This window comes from Leuresthes tenuis, unplaced genomic scaffold, assembly GCF_036924035.1.
Source record: "Leuresthes tenuis unplaced genomic scaffold, fLeuTen1.0.hap1 SCAF_1, whole genome shotgun sequence".
Classification (NCBI taxonomy): Eukaryota; Metazoa; Chordata; class Actinopteri; order Atheriniformes; family Atherinopsidae; genus Leuresthes; species Leuresthes tenuis.
The window spans coordinates 40,649,443-40,663,934 of record NW_027325355.1 but is presented as its reverse complement, the minus strand read 5'-3'; the positions used below and the strand labels follow the sequence as shown (position 1 = coordinate 40,663,934).

Below are 14,492 nucleotides of genomic sequence, written 5' to 3'. Positions count from 1 at the left end.
CTCTTCTTCTTTCCTTGTCCCCCGGTCCGGTTCAGTTCTATTACATGTCATATATTGTAAACAGAAATAAATAAATGGGCATCAAGGGGAGCTTTACATTTATAAAACTTCCCTTGGCAAAGCAAATCTGTTTGGCATCAAAGGTATTCAGACTACAATTCTGCTGCCATAATGCTGAACAGGACAAGGGGAAAAAAAAAAAGTAAAGAAGACAGTTCTGCCGAAAGCCAGGGACTAGACCTGTTCTAAGTTCTATACTTTTTAAAAGGGGCGTGTTTATCAACTATGGAATTAGAAGATTTACAAAAATGGTCAAGTGCTAGATCTTCATCTGGGATTTTAACAGTGTCATGAGTATAACTATTCAACAGATCAGTTAAAAAAAAAAAAGCCTTCTCATGGAGGTGTTTCAGGATCTGGATACCAAGCGTGGACCTAATGTTTTCCTTTTTGCAATTCTGATACAGGCTATTGAGCAGTGATAACTAACACCAAGTTCAGATACTGCGAATTTTCTACCTTTGATTTGTTAAGATTGAGCCAATCAGGGACAACCTTGAAGGATCTCTTAAGTTTGGTTTTGTAGGATCAGTAATTACCTGAGAAAGGTTGATATTGGTACACACCTTTTTTAAATGATCAGAGGCAGAGTTCAACTTGTTTAAATTAAAATTGCCACACAGAGATTGGGTTTAGGCCACATGCACACAGAATGACATCAACAAATATAAGAAATATTAAACATTTACACATTTGAATGTTAACATGATTTTTGAATACATGTAGAGGAATGATACTTTGAAATGTGCTCATTGCAGAGTTATGATCAGTTGAGGTTGAACTATTCTGAGAAAGAGGTTCTATTCCCAGCATCATGATGGACACTCCTGATATAGAAGGCTTCGCTAATGCATTGGAATTGTTTTGCTATTTTCATATGCATGTGCAATGAAGAATTGCTTGCTGCTGATAAATGCAAAGAAGAACAGCTTACACATAGATGCTCACATATAGGCTGCTGAATGCAATGAAGACCTGCTTATCCAGTAAAGTTCAATGTCAATGTGTAATATTCAATTAGGATTTGCAAAACAGTGAAGTTAAACAATGAATGGGTCCATAGTCGGTATTAGAAGACTACAGGAATATTTACCTGGGTGTACGTTCAAACAGAGATGAGAAAATTGCGATAAATAATTTTTTGTTTGTTTGTTAGTATGTATATGAATGTGTATAAACTGTGTTGAGTTGTAGTTACTCAGTAGTGTCTCAGTGAAACAACCGACGGGGGAAGCCTTGCGGTGACAACAAAAGCAGTGTTTTACTGATCAGTCAAGTTGCTCCAGTGTACTACATAAAAACTGGTTGGCTACTGAAGGGATAGAAAATGGGGAATACTTGTTTTAAAGCAAACAAGGAATTAGATGGGAAAAATACATGTTTTAACGGGACCCAGACAATATTAAATACTCAGACAGATGGGAGAAGAAGTGTAGTTTTGTAGGAAATCACAAAATTATTACATAAAATTAGTGAAATCAATTGAAGAATGCCTTTCTGAAGAGCTGTTTACCACAGATGAGCAGCTTTGCGACCAAGCACATTGTAGATGGCTTTACTGCCAAAATGATCTAATTTAATGGATTGGTTTAGACATGCATAACAGCATTTTAAGAACAAAGAGAGAAACAAAAAGGGACAACGCTTCATGGTGGAAGGTGATGTATAAATAACTGTGTATATGATGAAGGAGAGACCATTTGAGCAGTACAGCCATTTCGCAGCACAGGGACAGCAGTCCAAGTTAAAGGATCTCCCACGTGGTATCACCTGTCACACTGTGTCAAGGCATCAAAAGAAGAAAAAATCACCAAACTCAAGGACAAAGAGACGAAGACTCCGGTGAACGAAGAGAGAGGACTGACAAACCAGAAATACAAAAGGATGCTCGATATCAAGATCCAGAAGAAGAGGCTAACAATGCCACGAACACTTACGATGCTGGGAATGATGCCAGCAATGAACAGAGAAGAAGATTCAGTCTCATCAATCTGCAACACATGCCTCTAGTGAGGGGGTGAATATAGAATCCTCAACGATTACAACGTCTCTGGGAACTGTGACAACAACAAGGTTTAAACCATTTTGATATATATTGTAACCTATTGGCTAAGGAATAGTGCTGAAAATGAGGTAAATCTAATCCACCACTGTCCTTGGTCGTCTGTAGGGTTTTTAAACTAATACGTGGTGGTTTGTTTTTCCACAGAAATTTGGAGATGCATGAATCTAGTGACTTAAACCAAATAGCAGATGGTTTTATGGGGATCATTGAGAACAAATAGTTAACTTTTGGTAGTATCATCATTTTAATGGTTGTAACTCTCCCGATAAGTGATATAGGTAAGGACTTCCAACGAGAGAGATCGTCCTCTACTGTCTTTAATAATTGCACATAATTTAGCTTTGTTAGCTCTGAGAGCCTGGAGGAAATGTTTATGCCTAAATATCTAATATTTCCTGACTGTAAAGTGATTGCAGGTATATTCTGGACCCTACAGTTAATGGGCAGAAGTGTGGTCTTAGACCAATTGATAGAGTAGTCAGAAAGTGCTGAGAATTTATTTATGAGTGTGATCGTGTGAGTGAGAGACGTCTGTGAGTTCTGAAGGAAAAGTAATACATCATCAGCATAAAGACTTATTTTATGCTCAATATTTTGGGATTGGATGCCTTTAATATTTCTATCTTGTCTGATAGAAGCTGCTAAAGGTTCGATGAAAATAGCAAAAAGTGAGGGAGAAAGTGGGTAACCCTGTTGTGTACCTCTCTGCAGACTGAAGCTTGGAGAAGTTTGATCATTTGTCCTGACACTTGCATTTGGGGAGCTATATAATATCCTTATCCAGTTGATGAAGTGTGACCCAAACCCGAATTTGTTTAATGCTGCGAATAAAAATTTCCAGTTCACTCCATCAAATGCTTTTTCTGCATCTAGAGAGTCGATTGTGGTTTCCAAGTTGTTGATGGTAGAATAGTCTATGAGATTAATGATCTGGTTTGTGAACGAACTGTTGTGCCTACTGCTCTTCAGCCTGTCAAATGAAACGTAGAATTTGAAACGTGACAAATGAACGAAGACCCAAGGAGTTGAGTCGTAAACAAATCAATACTGTTTCCTGCGCGAGGACCCGTCAGCCGAGGAGTTGAGTCATGAACGAATCAATACTGTTTCCTGTGCGAGGACTCGTCACCCGAGGAGTTGAGTCGTGAACGAATCAATACTGTTTCCTGTCCTGCTGACTGAGCTTATGAAGCTGCCACCTGCCATGTGGTGAGGAAGGGTACTGCATGAAAATGAACGAATCACTCACTGAGACAACTCGTTACTCCCGAGTCATATAAAAAATTAGTTCATATCGAACGAATCGCTCACGAACGACACATCACTATCTATTTGACGAGTTATGCATGAATTCGGATTTTACAATAAAATGAATTCCTTCTCTCAAACCAAGTTCAAACTGCTTTGTCCTTCATATTTATCTACTTCTAATCTAGTTTCAACAAACAATAGTATGAAAAGAACCAGACTTAATTTTCAGCAATAAGCTTCTCTCGAGGAGATATGAAGGAATACAGATTTTGCTATAAAATTAAATCCTTCTATCAAACTGACTTAAAATGGTTTGTCCTTATTTCTTCACTTCTGATGAAGTTTCAACAATAAACAACAAACTTTGTATTATGAGAAAGAACCAGACTTATTCTTCAGGAATCCGAAAATAAGCTCTATTTTACGAGTTATGCACGAATTCGGATTCTCCTATAAAACGAATACCTTAACTCAAACCAAGTTAAGACTGCTTTGTCCTTCATATTTATTCATGTCTAATCAAGTTTAAACGATAAACAACGTTGTACTTTGTAGAATGAGAAAGAACTTCTTCAGCAATAAGCATCTCTCGACATATGACGAAATACAGATTTTGCTATAAAATTAATTCCTTCTATCAGCCTGACTTAAAACTGTTTGTCCTCCTTATTTATCCACTTCAAATCAAGTTTCAACAATTTAAAAAATTTTGTAGTTTGAGAAAGAACAACTTAATCTTCAGCAATCAGTATAAAAAGAGGGTAAGAAAAGGTGCAAATGCCAACCATACATCACTAAAAGGTGGAGCGGAAGTATTCGGCTGCAAGTAGATGAGAATGTTCGACCATAATTTGTAAAAAGCGGGTAAGAAAAGGTTTGAATGCCCGACTATATATTAACAAAAGCGGGAGGAGAGGTCTTCGGATGAGAGTGGGTGAGAATTTCCAACCATAATCTATAAAATATAAAATAATCTAAAAAAAAGATGTGAATACCCCATAGAACACTAAAAGGTGGAGCGGAAGTGTTCGGCTGCAAGAAGGTGTGAATGTCCGACTATATTTGGTGAAAAGCAGGTGAAGCAAGAATGCCCAACATCAAAAGCGAGATCAGAGGTGTTTGGCTGCAAGAAGGCCATAGTTTGCCAAAAGCGGGTAAGGTGCGAATGACCGACTACATATCAACAAAAGTGGGGGCGGAGGTCTTCGGATGCAAGTAGGTGTGAATATCCCACCATACAAGTATGGTGGAGAGGAAGCTGTGAATGGCCGACCATAGTAAAAAGCGGGTGAGAAAAGGTGCGAATGTCAAACCATACATGGTCAAAACAGGGAGCGGAGGTGTTTGCTTGTGATAAGGTGTGAATGTCCACCCATAATTAATGAAAAGCAGGCAACAAGTAGGTTCGAATGCCCAACCATACATCATCAAAAGCAGGAGTGGATGTGTTCGGCTACAAGAAAGTTTGAATGTCTGACCATAGTTTGTAAAAAGCGGGTAAGAAAAGGTTTGAATGCCCGAACATACACCATCAAAGGAGGGAGCGGAGGTGTTCCGCTGTAAGAAGGTGTGAATGTCCGACCATAGTTGGTAAAAAGCGGGTAAGAAAAGGTTAAAATACCCGACTGTACACAATCAATAGCGGGAGCGGAGTTGTTTGGCTACTAAAAGCTGTGAAAGTCCGACCATGGTTTGTAAAAAGCGGGTAAGAAAAGGTGCGAATGCCCGACAATGTATGATCAAAAGAGGGAGCAGAGGTTTTCGGCTGAAAGAAGGTCTAAATGTCCATCAATAATTGCTAGAAAACATGAAAGAAAATTTTCGAATATCAAACCACACATGATCATAAGCAAGAGAGGAGTTGTTCAGCTGCAAGAAGGTGTGAATGTCCACCCATGATTACTGAAAAATGGGTAAGAAAAGGTGAGAATGCCCAACCATACATCATCAAAAGAAGGAGTGGATGTGTTCGGCTACAAGAAGGTTTGAATGTCCGACCATAGTTTGTAGAAAGCGGGTAAGAAAAGGTTCGAATGCCCAACCATATACCATCAAAAGCGGAAGCGGAGGTGTTCGGCTGCAAGAAGGTGTGAACGTCCGACCAAAGTTAGTAAAGAGCAGTAAAGAAAAGGTTCGAATATCCAACCAAACATAATCAAAAGCGGGAGCAGAGCTGTTCGACTGCAAGTAGGTGTGAATGTCAGATCATAATTTGCAAAAAGCTGCTTAGAAAGGGTGAGAATGCCCGACTATACACCATCAAATGCGGGAGCGGAAGTGTTCGGCTGTGAGTAGGTGTGAATGTCCGACCATAATTGCTGAAAAATGTGTTAGAAAAGACTAGAATGCCGGTCCATACATCATCATAAGCGGGAGAGGTGGTGTTCGGCTGCAAGTAGGTGTGAATGTCAAGCCATAATTACTCACAAACGGGTAAGAAAAGGTAGTATTGCCAGACCATACATGATCAAAACAGGGAGCGGAGGTGGTTCAGCTGCAAGGTGTGAATGTCTGACTAAAGTTTGTATAAAGCGGGTAAGACAAGGTGCGAATGCCCGACAATGTATGACCAAAAGCAGGAGCGGAGGTTTTCGGCTGCAAGGTCTGAATGTCCGACCATAATTTGTAAAAACCGGTGAAGAAAAGGCTCGAAAGCCCGACTATACACCATCAAAAGCGGGAGCGGAGGTGTTCAGCTGCAAGAAGGTCTGAATGTCCACCAATAATTACTGAAAAATGGGTAAGAAAAATTGCGAATGCCCAACCATACATCATCAAAAGCAGGAGTGGATGTGTTCGGCTACAAGAAGGTTTGAATGTCCGACCATAGTTTTTAAAAGGCGGGTAAGAAAAGGTTCGAATACCCGAACATACACCATCAAAAGAGGGAGTAGAGGTGTTCCGCTGTAAGAAGGTGTGAATGTCCGACCATAGTTGGTAAAAAGCGGGTAAGAAAAGGTGAAAATACCCGACTGTACACAATCAAAAGAGGGAGCGGAGTTGTTCAGCAACAAAGTGTGAAAGTCCGACCATGGGTTGTAAAAAGTGGGTAAGAAAAGGTTTGTATGCTCGAATATACACCATCAAAAGCGGAAGCGGAGGTGTTAGGCTTCAAGAAGGTGTGAACGTCCAACCAAAGTTTGTAAAAAGCAGTTAAGAAAAGTTTCGAATATCCAACCAAACATAATCAAAAGCGGGAGCAGAGCTGTTCGACTGCAAGTAGGTGTGAATGTCAGATCATAATTTGCAAAAAGCTGATGAGAAAGGGTGAGATTGCCCGACTATACACCATCAAATGAGGGAGCGGAGTTGTTCGGCTGTGAGTGGGTGTGAATCTCAGAGCATAGTTTGTAAAAAGGGGGTAAGAATAGGTTCGAATGCCCGAACATACACCATCAAAAGAGGGAGCGGAGGTGTTCCGCTGTAAGAAGGTATGAATGTCCGAGCATAGTTGGTAAAAAGCGGGTAAGAAAAGGTTAAAATACCCGACTGTACACAATCAATAGCGGGAGCGGAGTTGTTCGGCTACTAAAAGGTGTGAGAGTCCGACCATGATTTGTAAAAAGCGGGTAAGAAAAGGTGTGAATGCCCGACAATGTATGATCAAAAGAGGGAGCGGAGGCTTTCGGCCGAATATCCAACCATAATTTGTAAAAAACGGGGAAGAAAAGGCTCGAAAGCCAGACTATACACCATCAAAAGCGGGAGCGGAGGTGTTCAGCTGCAAGAAGGTCTGAATGTCCATCAATAATTGCTAGAAAACATGAAAGAAAATTTTCAAATGTCAAACCGCACATGATCATAAGCGGGAGAGGAGGTGTTCAGCTGCAAGAAGGTGTGAATGTCCACCCATAAATACTGAAAAATGGGTAAGAGAAGGTGCGAATGCCCAACCATACATCATCAAAAGCAGGAGTGGATGTGTTCGGCTACAAGAAGGTTTGAATGCCCTACCATAGTTTGTAAAAAGCGGGTAAGAAAAGGTTCGAATGCCCAAACATACACCATCAAAAGAGGGAGCGGAGGAGTTCTGCTTTAAAAAGGTGTGAATGTCCGACCATAGTTGGTAAAAAGCGGGTAAGAAAAGGTTAAAATACCCGACTGTACCCAATCAATAGCGGGAGCGGATGTGTTCGGCTGCAAGAAGGTGTGAAAGTCTGACCATGGTTTGTAAAAAGCGGGTAAGAAAAGGTTCGAATGCCCGAATATACACCATCAAAAGCGGAAGCGGAGGTGTGAAAGCAAGCTAATACTCGGATTCCTGAAACTTTAGATTTGCTCTTTCTTTTACTGCAAAGTACAACATTGTTTTTTGTTGAAATCTATCTAGACATTGATAAATACCAGCCAAACATCTCTGCTGCCGCTTTTGATAATTTATGGTTGGGCATTCTTACCTTTCCTTACCCGCTTCTTACAAATTATGATCTGACATTAACACCTACTTCCAGTCGAACACCATCTCTCTCGCTTATGATCATGTGCGGTTTGATATTCGAAAATTTTCTTACCCATTTTTTTGCAATTATGGGTGGACATTCACACCTTGCAGCTGAACACCTCCTCTCCCGCTTATGATCATGTGCAGTTTGACATTCGAAAATTTTCTCACATGTTTTCTAGCAATTATTGATGGACATTCAGACCTTCTTGCAGCTGAACACATCCACTCCAGCTTTTGATGATGTATGGTTGGGCATTCGCACCTTTTTTTACCCATTTTTCAGGAATTATGGTCGGAGATTCACACCTACTCACAGCCGAACAACTCCGCTCCCGCATTTGATGGTGTATAGTCGAGCATTCTCACCCTTTCTCATCAGCTTTTTGCAAATTATGATCTGACATTCACACCTACTTGCAGTCGAACAGCTCTGCTCCCACTTTTGATTATGTTTGGTTGGATATTCGAACCTTTTCTTAACTGCTTTTTACAAACTTTGGTCGGACGTTCACACCTTCTTGCAGCCGAACAACTCCGCTCCCACTATTGATTGTGTACAGTCGGGTATTTTAACCTTTTCTTACCCGCTTTTTGCCAACTATGGTCGGACATTCACACCGTCTTACACCGGAACACCTCCGCTCCCTCTTTTGATGGTGTATGTTCGGGCATTCGAAACTTTTCTTACTCGCCTTTTACAAACTATGCTCGGACATTCAAACCTTCTTGTAGCCGAACACATCAACTCCAGCTTTTGATGATGTATGGTTGGGCATTCGCATCTTTTCTTACCCATTTTTCAGTAATTATGGGTGGACATTCACACCTTCTTGCAGCTGAACACCTCCTCTCCCGCTTATGATCATGTGCGGTTTGATATTCGAAAATTTTCTTTCATGTTTTCTAGCAATTATTGATGGACATTCAGACCTTCTTGCAGCTGAACACCTCTGCTCCCGCTTTTGATGGTGGATAGTCGGGCTTTCGAGCCTTTTCTTCCCCGGTTTTTACAAATTATGGTTGGACATTCAGACCTTCTTGTAGCCGAACACATCCGCTCCCTCTTTTGATCATACATTGTCGGGTATTCACACCTTTTCTTACCCGCTTTTTACAAACCATGGTCGGACTTTCACACCTTTTAGTAGCCGAACAACTCCGCTCCCACTATTGATTGTGTACAGTCGGGTATTTTAACCTTTTCTTACTCGCTTTTTACCAACTATGGTCGGATATTCAAACCTTCTTGTAGCCGAACACATCCACTCCTGCTTTTGATGATGTATGGTTTGGCATTCGAACATACTTGTTGTCCGCTTTTCATTAATTATGGGTGGACATTCACACCTTGTCGCAGCCAAACACCTCCGCTCCCTGTTTTGATCATGTATGGTTTGACATTTGCACCTTCTCTCACCCGCTTTTTACTATGGTCGGCCATTCACAGCTTCCTCTCATATTCACACCCACTTGCATCCGCCCCCACTTTTGTTGATATTTAGTCGGTCATTCGCACCTTACCCGCTTTTGGCAAACTATGGCCTTCTTGCAGCCAAACACCCCTGATCTCGCTTTTGATGACGTAAGGTTGGGCATTCAGACCTCTCTTCACCTGCTTTTCACCAAATATAGTCGCACATTCACACCTTCTTGCAGCCGAACACTTCCGCTCCACCTTTTAGTGTTCTATGGGGCATTCACACCTTTTTTTTCACCGCATTTTATAGATTATGGTTGGAAATTCTCACCCACTCTCATCTGAAGACCTCTTCTCCTGCTTTTGTTAATACATAGTTGGGCATTCGAACCTTTTCTTACCCGCTTTTTACAAATTATGGTCGGACATCCACACCTACTTGCAGCCGAATACTTCCGCTCCACCTTTTAGTGATGTATGGTTGGCATTTGCACCTTTTCTTACCCTCTTTTTATACTGATTGCTGAAGATTAAGTTGTTCTTTCTCAAACTACAACATTTTTTAAATTGTTGAATCTTGATTTGAAGTGGATAAATAAGGAGGACAAACAGTTTTAAGTCAGGCTGATAGAAGGAATTAATTTTATAGCAAAATCTGTACTTCGTCATATGTCGAGAGCTGCTTATTGCTGAAGAAGTTGTTTCTCATTCTACAAAGTACAACGTTGTTTATTGTTGAAACTTGATTAGACATGAATAAATATGAAGGACAAAGCAGTCTTAACTTGGTTTGAGTTAAGGAATTCGTTTTATAGGAGAATCCGAATTCGTGCATAACTCGTAAAATAGAGCTTATTTTCGGATTCCTGAAGAATGAGTCTGGTTCTTTCTCATAATACAAAGTTTGTTGTTTATTGTTGAAACTTCATCAGAAGTGAAGTAAATGAATGCCTATCAACAAATGTGGGATCTAAACTCTAGTGCTTCCTCTAAAATAATTTCCTTTCTCAATTCAGAAATGTGTGTGTGTAAGTCACAACACCCGTGACACCAAAACGGCTTTCTTTTCTCTCTTTTCTCTACACTTTGCACTGTGAGCACACACACCAAATCAGAAAGGCTTTTTTCTCTCTTTTCTACATTATGGACTGTGGGGACACAAAACCGCACTCTCTTTTTTTTTTTGATTGTGTGCCAGGGCGTTGTCTCACGTATTAGATTATGCTTAAGATACGAATGGGTTTATCAGTCACATCAGAATCCATACATACTGATCCTCCCGTAATAAAATGGTAATAAGTGGGTAGCTACTGACAAGCATTAAGCATGTCACACAGCCCAAACATATAACATTTCAGGACACACCACACAGTTAACAACCACAGTGAAGCGTGTCAAAGCCCAAACATGTAACATTCAACAGGACACTTACACAACACATTCAAATCAAACAGTCAGACAACATACAAGAACATATACCCTAGCCGGCATTGCTCCCTGCCTATTTTCTTACAGCTCACTATGTGTGAGCACACCTTTATTCACAAACTCTTCAACTTATACTCTTTTACCGAAGCTGCTACAGCTCGATTGGCCGAATACCCTTAGATCCTATTTCGGTGAATTTGACATCTGCCTTACATGTAACAGATTAGCGGTTTAGCAGTTTTAATTTAGTTTGAGTGAAGAAATTCATTTTATAGCAAAATCCGAAATCGTGAAGAACTCATGAAAGTAAGCTTATTCTCGGATTCCTGGCAAAGCTCACCATGGGGAAGGTGGGTATGCCAACTAGCCTGATGCCCTGCTCCTGCAGAGACGGATAATCGTACTCTGGTTTCTCCTCACAACGTACAAGTCTTTCGCCTTTTACTAAATATTTCCGTGGAGAGCAGCACTAATGAGTTGTTTCTAATTTTGGCAGGCTTTACCTTTGCGGGTGAAGCCCTTTCTGTCTGTGCAAAAGAAATCTTGTTACTGTGCAGAGTGACTTCTCTGAGTAGAGTCGCCTTACTTGTTGCGACTGTGCCGATGTTCGAAGCTGGAGTGCAAAGTTGTTGCTTGAATGGTGCTTGCTGGAGCGTGCGGGAGTGCAAAGTTATACCATTTAAAAGGGCTGAAGAGTGCTCAGTGCAGCGGGTGGGCAGAGGTGCAAAGTGACACTCTGGCCACCTATGGCGATAAAAAGAACACCGCTACAAGTGCGCATTGTGCCAGGAAGGGCCCTCGGACGTGAACCAGTGGACAGTTATTGCTTCTCGGCCTTTTGGCTAAGATCAAGTGTAGTATCTGTTCTTATCAGTTTAATATCTGATATGTCCTCTATACGAGGACTACATATTAAATGGATTTTTAGCAATAGAAGTTGAAAAAGGAGCTTGCTCCGTTCACTCCAAGCATCGACCCGGTACTGCAGTGCCGCTGGGAACGGTGTGCTCTTCTCTGCTCTTGTGAAAAAGCAAACAGCGGTGCAGGATGGAAGTTTCAGGGAGCCCAAGATGAAACTTTCTTTTAGTCTGCTGAGAAAAGAGAGTGAATGCGAAGTAGACTTTAACACGGCTCTGGGAGCGAGCCGAGTGCAGGCTAACCGGGAGAATTGCTTGAAAGAAACGCGACACCGAATGAGCGGTAAGAGCAAAGCCTCAATACGGTGTTCCTGTGGTGTTTGTGGCTGCCTTGTCTTTTGCACAGAGTAAAAGACAAGGCAGCCATCGAATAGGGCCCGATTGTTCCTACTTGGTCAGCCGAGGAGCAAGGGGGGGGGGGAGCAAGCGTCTCAACCAAGCAAAGCTCACCATGGGGAAGGTGGCTATGCCAACTAGCCTGATGCCCTGCTCCCGCAGTGACGGATAATCGTACTCTGGTTTCTCTTCATAACGTACAAGTCTTTCGCCTTTTACTAAATATTTCCGTGGAGAGCAGCACTAATGAGTTGTTTCTATTTTTGGCAGGCTTTACCTTTGCGGGTGAAGCCCTTTCTGTCTGTGCAAAAGAAATCTTGTTACTAAACAGGTTTTTTCTAGCTTTTACCTTAGTAAGCATTTTCTCCTATTCCATTACTTTTAGGGCCCGGTAAACTTACACCACATTTCCCCCCTGTGGTACTGAAAAGGACCACCCATCAAAGAAAACCATGTGTCAGTAGATATCATGCACACACAAATTAATAAAGTACAGCACACCGATTACAGAGGTAAAACAGCAAATCGATTATAGAGGTAAAAACACCACACCAATAGTAATTTGTCAGCATATATGCATCCCACAGTGAGGATCACCAGAAGATGAAGTAACAGCTGTAAAGACAGCGGTATGACCTCACCTTAAAATCCATCCTGGGACTGGCCCATCCAAATGGCTCTCGTGATCATCCCTGATGGGCTCCTAGCTGACCCTTGCAGACATGGCCAGGGAAAGATCCTCTCACATGTAGATTGTGAGAGGTAAAACCCTAGCCAGGTGGCAAAGGCAGCAGTACAACATGTCAACACTAAACTAATTGTACCATAAAAATCACACGTGAACATGCAAGGTAAATATACCTGTGAAATAATAATATTTGTAACAGCACACATCAAACCATGTCCATTTCTGCTCATGCAGCTAGTTACCTTTGGTTTGTTCTAAGGGCGAACCCTTGGCACACGTATGAGGTTTAATCCTCTTAAACCTTTTTTTATAGAAAGATTTTTGATTATTGTTTTCTCTAAATTCATTGCTACTAGGGCAATGCTTAAATTGTACCAATTTAAAGTCACTCATCAGGCCTGTGCCTATGACACAGGCTAAGCTTATAACAGAGAGTTCACACCCTTGCCACTTCAACATGTATTTTGCTATATAGCAACACAACAGAGTGCTATGCGGCAATATACTTACTCACGGTGCTTATGCCCTCGGGAATACATCATTGAACCATGCCCCCATAGCAAGGTTACTAATTTCCTGATATTAAACATTATCCATATCATCCATAAACAAGCACTAATTATTTATCCGTACTTACTACCTTTGCATTAATTACTTTCATCCCGTTAATTTATCGTAATATGTTATACATTCTCGCTTCTGATAGTCCCATTCTATTACTCCAGCAGGTCCTTCCTGCGGTGCGGTGGGTTCCCCCACCCGCCTTCTCAGTATGGCTTCCATTCCGTTGACTGCAGTGATTTGTCGCCGCAGTCTGTTTTGACAAAAGGTGAGAAGTGAGGTGTTGGCTTGTCGCAGTTGTGTCAGGGTTTGCTGAGCCCGATCATAGTCAGCCTGTGTCCGATCCACCTGTCTCTGCAGAGTGTTGGCTGTCTGTTGGGCAAGGACTAATTGCTGAGTCAGTCGCTCTTGCCCGAGTCAGGTTCTGCTTGTACTTACCTCTATGAGCAGAGCTTCTGACTTTCTGGATCTGTTTGCGGGCCATAGGGGTGAGACCTGCTCGCAGAGTAGACTGTCTTTGTCATGGTCCCAATCTCACCCCAAAGATCACTGAGTTGTATGTACTGGTCGAAAGGCCGGGCCAGGAATGCTGAGATATGAGCTCTATCACCTGGGCCGACTTGAAGATAGGTCGGTCTGACAGACGGAGGTCTTGCCATCGGTTGGATCGCAGCTGCTGGTTGGCTGATGTGGATCTCTGAAGGATGTCCTAGATCCTCTGGATCGTCTGGACTTTGCGGGTTGGACGGAGGTCTGCGGTAAGCTGCTGGCCACTGGATCTCGGGCAGATCTGCTGGTGGTCTCGCTGGATTCCCCCTTGGTGGTGTCTGGGACTGGCTCCACTCGGGTCGAAGTGCCTCTCGTCCTGCTGGGAGTTACCAAGGTGCCTATTTGGAACAAATGGGTTGGCAGCTAGGGATGGGTGTGTTCCTACGGGTGTGTGTGTGTAGTGCCCTCTGCTAGAACTGTGACCGAACCAATCATCCACGGCCACATGTGGGCGGGTATAGAAAGCCTCCGCCATTTCCAACAGTCTGTGGTGGAGACATGGTAGGTTTAGTGATTATATGATTATCTCATGCCTATGAGAAATTTGCTGTCCGTGTTATATGTGACGATTTGTAACATGAACGTGAGTACTTACAACGTGTATGTGAGTATTTACAATGTGTATGTGAGTATTTACGACGTGTATTTGAGTATTTACAATGTGTATGTGAGTATATACAACACGTACCTTGTGGGGAGCAGGCGGCGACCATTACCTCCCTACCTATTTTCGGGATCTTGCATCAATATGACTGGGAATTGTCCAGTTATGCTAG

At 42.0% G+C, this 14,492-nt stretch overlaps 3 non-coding genes across 3 annotated transcripts; all 3 read left to right on the top strand.

Annotated features, from left to right (window-relative positions):
* Positions 1 to 11,065: 11,065 nt before the first annotated feature.
* On the top strand, positions 11,066 to 11,178 carry LOC140297511 (U5 spliceosomal RNA). The gene has a single exon (XR_011913239.1). It is a non-coding gene; the product is annotated as a U5 spliceosomal RNA (small nuclear RNA).
* Positions 11,179 to 11,487: 309 nt separating this feature from the next.
* On the top strand, positions 11,488 to 11,678 carry LOC140297509 (U2 spliceosomal RNA). The gene has a single exon (XR_011913237.1). It is a non-coding gene; the product is annotated as a U2 spliceosomal RNA (small nuclear RNA).
* Positions 11,679 to 12,092: 414 nt separating this feature from the next.
* On the top strand, positions 12,093 to 12,206 carry LOC140297510 (U5 spliceosomal RNA). The gene has a single exon (XR_011913238.1). It is a non-coding gene; the product is annotated as a U5 spliceosomal RNA (small nuclear RNA).
* The last annotated feature ends 2,286 nt before the right edge of the window (positions 12,207 to 14,492 follow it).